Source organism: Piliocolobus tephrosceles, chromosome 6 (genome assembly GCF_002776525.5).
Source record: "Piliocolobus tephrosceles isolate RC106 chromosome 6, ASM277652v3, whole genome shotgun sequence".
Classification (NCBI taxonomy): Eukaryota; Metazoa; Chordata; class Mammalia; order Primates; family Cercopithecidae; genus Piliocolobus; species Piliocolobus tephrosceles.
Genome location: NC_045439.1, coordinates 149,216,394 through 149,224,642, shown reverse-complemented (window position 1 = coordinate 149,224,642; position 8,249 = coordinate 149,216,394).

Here is an 8,249-nt window from a genome sequence, read left to right as displayed (position 1 = left end):
TGGGGAGAGGGCACACAGCCTCCTGGGATAGACATATACTAATATGGACACTGAATTTAATGCAACAGAAACACAATACTGACAGTGAGTTGCAAATTTGCCTATTGCATTAAGAAGCTTAATTCAATGGAGTTTAATTGGGACAGATTGGTTGGTGATAGTTGGTAGCGGGAAGCTAGAGTGTTTAGCCAAGAACTACAAAAATCTTAACACTCTTTTTGCTATGGCCTCATCAACAACTGTGTCCCACAGCTTCAATCCAAAGCAAATGGAGTTGATGGGGTGGCAAAAATTATTTTGTAATCTATCACTATGGACCTAAATCACTGATAGTTTCCTGTCATATAAACTTTAAACCAGGAAAAATGAATCCAACTCATTATCAGTGCCACCAGTGCATCCAGACTGCATTTCAGCTACACACAAAATGAAGAATGGGTAGACTACCAAGGAAACAAGTAGCATAGGGTATAGTGCCACAATTCAGTTTCAAATGAAATTCACATATAATCGAGCCAAGTTCTGAACTTATTTCCAACTCTCCCAGACTGGAAGTACTCTAGTCAAGAATATACGACAAGCAAAAAAATCCATTAACAGATTATTTACCTTCTTGAGCACTCTTTTATCATCCTGGAGATTTGCTGGAATGAGTTGACTCAATGTAAGTTAGAAACATGGATTAAATATCTCAAAGTCACCAGATGTGATGGAGATTTTGACAAACTAAAAGATCACTGAAAGGCATTTGGAAATGTTTTCATAATTCAAGAACCAGCAGGTTGGCCCATCTCTAAAAATGAAGTTATGACCTTGTAAACATTATAATAGTTCTCATATTTTTATGTTTAATAACAAGTTCTGTCATCACTGTTCATAATATATAATTATTTGGGTGTAAGATTGAACATACAGATGTAAAAATGGTGGAAGGGTGTCCAATGGAGTAATACTTTTCTAACAGAATATCCTAAGATTCCATGGATAATGGTAAATCCAGAAGTCAGTCAGTGTCATACCTGACAGGGTTCTCATTAGCAAAACCAGAATTTGCTCTAGTTAGTTTAAACAGAAAAGAACTTTGCCAGAGGAGATTAGGATGCTCACCAGTTTTCTTAGAGAGCCAGAGAACCAAAGTAGGGGCTACACAACTGGGAATGGTACCCAAACCACACATCAAGGGCTGCTGCAGCCCAGACCTTACAGATTGCAGTGAAGATGCTGGTGACTACAAGACACAAAGTTTTTCATTCTTTGCATCAAACAGCTGGTACCTCTTCTGCCTTGCTTACTGAAAGACAGACTCTGCATACTCTCTTTTCACATGAATCAATTGCAAAAGACTTTCATGAATGTATCCAATTGGTAGACTCAATTTACTACATCCCTTGTGCTGCACCTAGAAGGGAATCTAGGGGAGAGAGTCTGGCTCTTCTTGGAGAGAAGGAATATACAAGGTGGGAATTTCTCCATTAATAGCAATGTTGTTCATAAGATGCTGGAAGGCCACAACAAGGAGAATATTCTTTACAATTGATATTTTGTAATAATACAAGATTATAAAGGACACTTCACAATCTTGTTTTCCTATGTAACTAATGATACAGTTATTTTATATATGCTTATATTTTTCTTCGTGGCTATTTTTATAACTCATGTTAGAGACTCTCACTTAGCAGTCCAACACATTTCCTATGTGAAACCCAAGTGAATATCAGAAAGTAAGCACTCCTAAAAATGGGGGTGATGTGGGGTTAAGCATACCTGAAACATACATATGATGTACATGAATGTATATTAGGCATTCTACTCACAGCCCATTGATGCTTTTTCTTTTGAGAATTTATTCTGTGTTATGCTCCCTCACTAGGAGCAAAGTTTCAAGAATAGTTCAATAGACAACCATACACTTTTCACATAGATCAATCTCTCTTGCTTCAAAGAGTCCAGGCCAGTTGTTTTTCAGAATATCCCACATTTTGAATTTATTTGGTTTCCTCATGACTAGATTTAAAATAAATACATTTGGAGGAAATGTTATACAGATGATGAGGTAGTCTCAGCCATTTCTAAAATAAGGCAAACAATATTAAGTTGAAACGTTTGGCAAGTTGGTAGACTTGAAATTTCTTCTTGGGGTGGAACCAAGATGGCTGAATAGAGGCAGCTCCACTCTGCAGCTCCCACAAAGAAGGGCAAAACTGAGTGAACTCTGCATCTTCAATTGAGACCAAAGTTCTTTTATAGGAACTGACTAGGTGGTTGGCATGACCCACAGAGAGAGAGCAAGACCTCACCTGGGGGCTGCATGCAGCAAAGGCAACTCTCTCCCCCGGCCAAGGGAGATGGTGAGGGATTGTGCTTCCCCTCCCTGAAAACCGGGGCTTTCCAAGGGATCCTTGCAACCTGTGGATTGGAAGGTCCCCTCTTGAGCCCATGCTACCAGAGTCTTGGGTTCAAAGCATAAGGCTGTGGAGAATCATGGCAGCTGCTCTGGTGGGCTGTTCCTGTGGGCAGCCACTTTGAGCAGGCACTGACATAGGAGTATCTGCATACTCTGGCTCTGGGAACTTCCATGAGGGAACTCCCATGAGGCAAGAGATCCATCCATTCTTGGGAGGGGACTGAAGCCAGTGAGACAAGTGGCATTGTTCCCATGGAACTCCACAAGCTAAAAACCATTGGCTTGGCATCACTGTCTGTCAGCGTAGTGGGCTAGAAACTGCCTAAGACGACCAAGTTCCCTAGGGGATAGGCGGCCACGGTTACTGCAGCTCCAGTCACCACTTTCCCTTGCCACCAGCCCCAGCCAGATGGGGCAGGACCTGGATCCAGTCCTCCTCACTGGGCGGGGCCTCCCTGTGGGAATCTCAGCATCTCCAGCCAGGAGTTTAGAGACAGAACACTGATAACCAGCAGAGGAGCTCCTAGGAGAAGGAGTGGCTGCAGTATCCTGGATCAGTGATCTTAGTCTTTTCTGCCTGCTCCTCTGGAGAGTCGGGGCAGCCCAGACAAGGGGGATTCCCCCCAGCACAGCACACCTGCCCTCCCGAGGGGCAGACAGACTGCTTATTTAAGCAGGTCTTTGACCCTGCTGCCCCTGCCTGAGTGAGACCTCCCGACAGGAGTCTCCAGACACCTCATACAGGAACATTCCGGCCAGCAACAGGCCAGTGCCCCTCTGGGACAGAGCTCCCAGAGAAAGGGGCAGGCTGCCATCTTTGCTGGTCTGCAGCCTCCACTGGTGATATCTCCAGGGACGAGAGACCCAGGTGAATAGGGGCTGGAGTGGACCCCAAGCAAACCATAGCAGCCCTACAGAAGAGGGACCTGGCTGCTAAAATAAAAACAGAAAGCAATGATATCCACAAAAAAGACACCACAAAAACCCCATCCAAAAGTCAGTAGCCTCAAAGATCAAAGGTAGATAAACCCATGAAGATGAGGAAGAATCAATGCAAAAACACAAAAATGCTGAAAACTCAAAAAGCCAGAGTGCCTCCTCTCCTCCAAAACATCACAATACATCTCTAGCAAGGGCACAGAACTGGGCTGAGGCTGAGACAGATGAACTGATAGAAGTAGGCTTCAGAAGATGGGTAATAACAAACTTCGCTGAACTAAAGGATTATGTTCTAACTCGCTACAAAGAAGCTAAGAACCGTGATAAAACATTACAGGAGCTATTAACCAGAATTAGCAGTGTAGAGAGGAAAATAAATGATCTAATGGAGTGGAAAAACACAGCATGAGAATTTCATAATGCAAACACAGGTGTCAATAGCCAAATAGACCAAGCAGAAGAAAGGATATCAGAGCTTGAAGACAATCTTGCTGAAATAAGACAGGCAGACAAGATTAGAGAAAAAAGAATGAAAAGGAACAAACAAAACCTCTAAGAACTATGGGACTCTGTTAAAAAACTGAACCTAAGACCGACAGGGGTACCTGAAAAAGATGAGGAGAACAGAATCAAGTTGGAAAACAAGCTTTGGGATATCATCCAGGAGAACTTCCCCAACCTAGCAAGACAGGCCAACATTCAAATACAAGAAATTCAGATAACCCCAGTAAGATACTCCATGAGAAGATCAGCTCCCAGACACATAACTGTCAGATTGTCCAAAGTCAAAATGAGGGGAAAAAATGTGTGGGACAGCCAGAGAAAAGGGCCAGGTCACCTTAAAAGCAAAGCTCATCAGAAAAACAACAGATCTCTCAGCAGAAACCTTACAAGCCAGAAGAGATTGGGGGCTAATTTTCAACAGTCTTAAAGAATTTCCAACCTAGAATTTCATATCTAGCCAAACTAAATTTCATAAGTAAAAGAGAAAATTTTTTTTCAGACAAGCAAATGCTGAGGGAATTCATCACCACCAGACCTGCCTTGCAAGAGCTCCTGAATGAAGCACCGAATATGTAAAGGAAAAACTGTTATCAGCCACTGCAAAAAACACACTGAAATACACAGATCAATGACACTATGGAGCAAATACATAAATAAGTCTGTAAAATACCCAACTAGTATCACAATGTCAAGATCAAATTTACATATAACAATGTTAACCTTAAATGTAAATGAACTAAATGCCCCCAATTAAAAGACATAGAGTGGCAAACTGGATAAAAAGTCAAAATCCATCATTGTGCTGTATTCAGGAGACCCATCTCACATGCAAAGACACACATAGACTAAAAGGATGGAGGAAAGTTTACCAAGCAAATGAAAAACAGAAAAAAGCAGGAGGTGCAATTTTAGTTTTTTACAAAATAGACTTAAAACCAACAAAGATCAAAAAAGACAAAGACACTGTATATTGGTAAAAGGGTCAATTCAACAAGAAAAGCTAACTATCCTTAATATATATGCACTCAAGACAGGCACACCCAGATTTATAAGACAAGTCCCTAGGGACCCACAAAAGACTTAGACTCCCACACAATAATACTGGGAGACTTTAATACCCCACTGTCAGATCATCGAGACAGAAAATATAACAAAGATATCCAAGACTTGAACTCAGCTCTGGATCAGGTGGATCTAATGGATACCTACAGATCTTTCCACCCCAAAACAATCAAATATACATTTTTCTTGGCATGACAAGGCACTTACTCTAAAATTGATCACATAATTGGAAATAAATCACTCCTCAGCAAATGAAAAATAACTGAAATAATAATAGTCTCTCAGACCACGGCACAATCAAATTAGGACTTAAAACCATACAATTACATGGAAATTGAACAACCTGCTCCTAAATGACTCCTGGTTAAATAATGAAATCAAGGCAGAAATCTAGAAGTTATTTGAAACCAATGAAAACAAAGAGACAATATACCAGAATCCCTGGGACACAGCTAAAGCAGTGTTAAGTTGAAAAAACTAGAAAGACCTCAAATTGACACACACGGCATTGTGACTAAATTAGAGAACCAATAGCAAACAAACCCCAAAGCTAAATATTCCATGCTCGTAAATAGGAATAATTAATATCATGAAAATAGCCATATTGCCAAAAGTAATTTACAGATTCAATGCTATTACCATTAAACTACCATTGCCATTCTTCACAGAATTAGAAAAAAACCAATGTTTTAAAACTCATATGGAACCAAAAAAGAGCCCATATAACCAAGACAATCTTAAGCAAAAAGACTAAAACTGGAGGCATCACACTACCAGACTTTTTGTTATAAGGCTACAATAACAAAAACAGCATGGTGCTGGTACAAAAACAGACACAGAGATCAATGGAACAGAAGAGAACTCAGAAATAAGATTGCACATCTACAACCATCTGATTTTTGACAAACCAGAGAAAAGCAATGGGGAAAGAATTCCCTATTTAATAAATGGTGCTGGGAGAACTGGCTATTCATTTGCAGAAAATTGAAACTAGACCCCTTCCTCACAGTTTATACAAAAATTAACTCAAGGTAGATTAAAGGCTGAAATGTAAAATCCAAAACTATAAAAACCTGGAAGAAAATTTAGGCAATACCATTCAGGACATTGGTACAGGCAAAGATTTCATGATGAAATTGCTAAAAGCAATTGCAACAAAAGCAAAAATTGACAAATAAGGTCTAATTAAACTAAAGAGCTTCTGCACAGAAAAAAAAAAAAAAACTGATCAGAGCGGACAGGCAACCTACAGAGTGGGAGAAAAATTTTACAATCTGTCCATCCAACAAAGGTCTAATATACAGAATCTTCAAGGAACTCAAACAAATTTACAAGAAAAAAACATTAAAAAGTGGGCAAATGACACGAACAAACACTTCTCGAAAGCAGACATTTATGCGAACAACAAACATGAAAAAATGCTCAACATCACTGATCACTGGAGAAACACAAACCAGAACCACAATGAGATACCATCTCACGCCAGTCACAATGGCCAGTATTAAAAAGTCAAGAAACAACAGATGCTGGCAAGGTTGTAGAGAATTAGGAATGTTTTTACACTGTTGATGGGAATGTAAATTAGTTCAACCATTGTGGAGGACACTGTGGTGATTCCTCAAAGATCTAAAACCAGAAATACCATTTGACCCAGAATCCCATACTGGATATGTACCCAAAGGAATATAAATCATTCTGAACATACATGCACATGTATGTTCACTGCAGCACTATTCACAATAGCAAAGACATGGCATCAACCCAAATGCCCATCAGCAATAGACTAAAGAAAATGTGGTACATATATGCCACAGAATACTATGCAGCCATAAAAAGGAATGAGATCATGTCCTTTGCAGGGACATCGATGAAGCTGGAAGCCATTATCCTCAGCAAACTAACGCAGGAACAGAAAACCAAACACCACATGTTCTCACTTATAAGTAGGAGCTGAACGATGAGAACACATGGACACAGGGAGAGGAGCAACACACACTGGGACCTGTCGGGGTGAGGTGGGGTCAGGGAGGGAGAACATTAGGAAAAATAGCTAATGCATGCTGGGCATAATACCTAGGTGATGGGTTGATTGGTGCAGCAAACCATCATGGCATACGTTTACCTATGTAACAAATCTGCACATATGCCCTGGAACTAAAAATAAAAACAAAAACAAATTTCCGTATAAAGTTGTCTTTCCTGCTATGTAACTGATAACTGATAATCTGAGACTGAGTGGATATCCTGTTTCTTGACAATATTTTAACCAATGATTTTAGCTTCCATGGATGATCCTTTACATAATAAATTATGACTACAATAATTGGAAAATGAAGATTTTCATATTCTATCATATCTTATACATTATTAGTTGGCACTGTTCTGTAAATAAGGGTTTTATTTCCCACTTCTTATATCCACTCATTCATTTGTACATTTGTTCTTATTTATTGGATAAGTATCAACTTACGAATTCACCTTTTTTTCAATATGTTTTTTTTTCCCAATTTGAATTTTATTCCTCATTTGCAACACTGAAGCTGTAAGCTCTTGAATAGAATCTACAGACCACTGACAGAAAAGCACCACAACAAATACCAGCCTTACAACAAAGAAAAAGGGTTTCTTGCTCCAACCCTTGATCATTAGAGTGAAACACTCTGACCATTTTCTGGCTATTCCCCTCCTCATAGAGCAATGAATTTAATGAGTCACGGGGCTGTGCTTACCTGGAGCCAATGGTCACGAGCCAGAAATTGGCCCTTCCTGTACTACCACTTTCTGATACAGAACTAGAGCCAAATGATTGATTAGAACCTAGACCATCAGTTGTTATAAAGGCATGCTTATCAAGGTAGGATACTAGAACACATTTAATGGTTTATTAACTTGGTTTATAACTTTTATTTTATTTTTTAGTTGACAGCATACAATTTGACATTCTGATGTATGTATGTGTAATTTTCAGATATTTAGGCATATGATATATAGAACTCTAGTTTTGTCATTGTTCTGGGGCCCTAAAATGTTAGAAATAAGCCTGACCATAACCCAAGGATTATGCTCCAGCCAAGATATCAGTGATATGTCACGATACAACAGATATTTGGAAACGTTTGGGAATTTGGAGACTATATTATCTAGGAACCTCATATGAGTAATGTATTTGAGAGAAAAAAGTAAAATAACCAAACACTAAAGGAACCAAAAGAGAAACTTTAGGATAAAAGGAAGGAAGATGAGAAAAACCATGGTAAGCAAAATTTTATAGGTATCTATATTCATCTCTATCTCTGTCTCTATCTCTATCTCTATCTGTATGTCTCTAACCTATTATCTT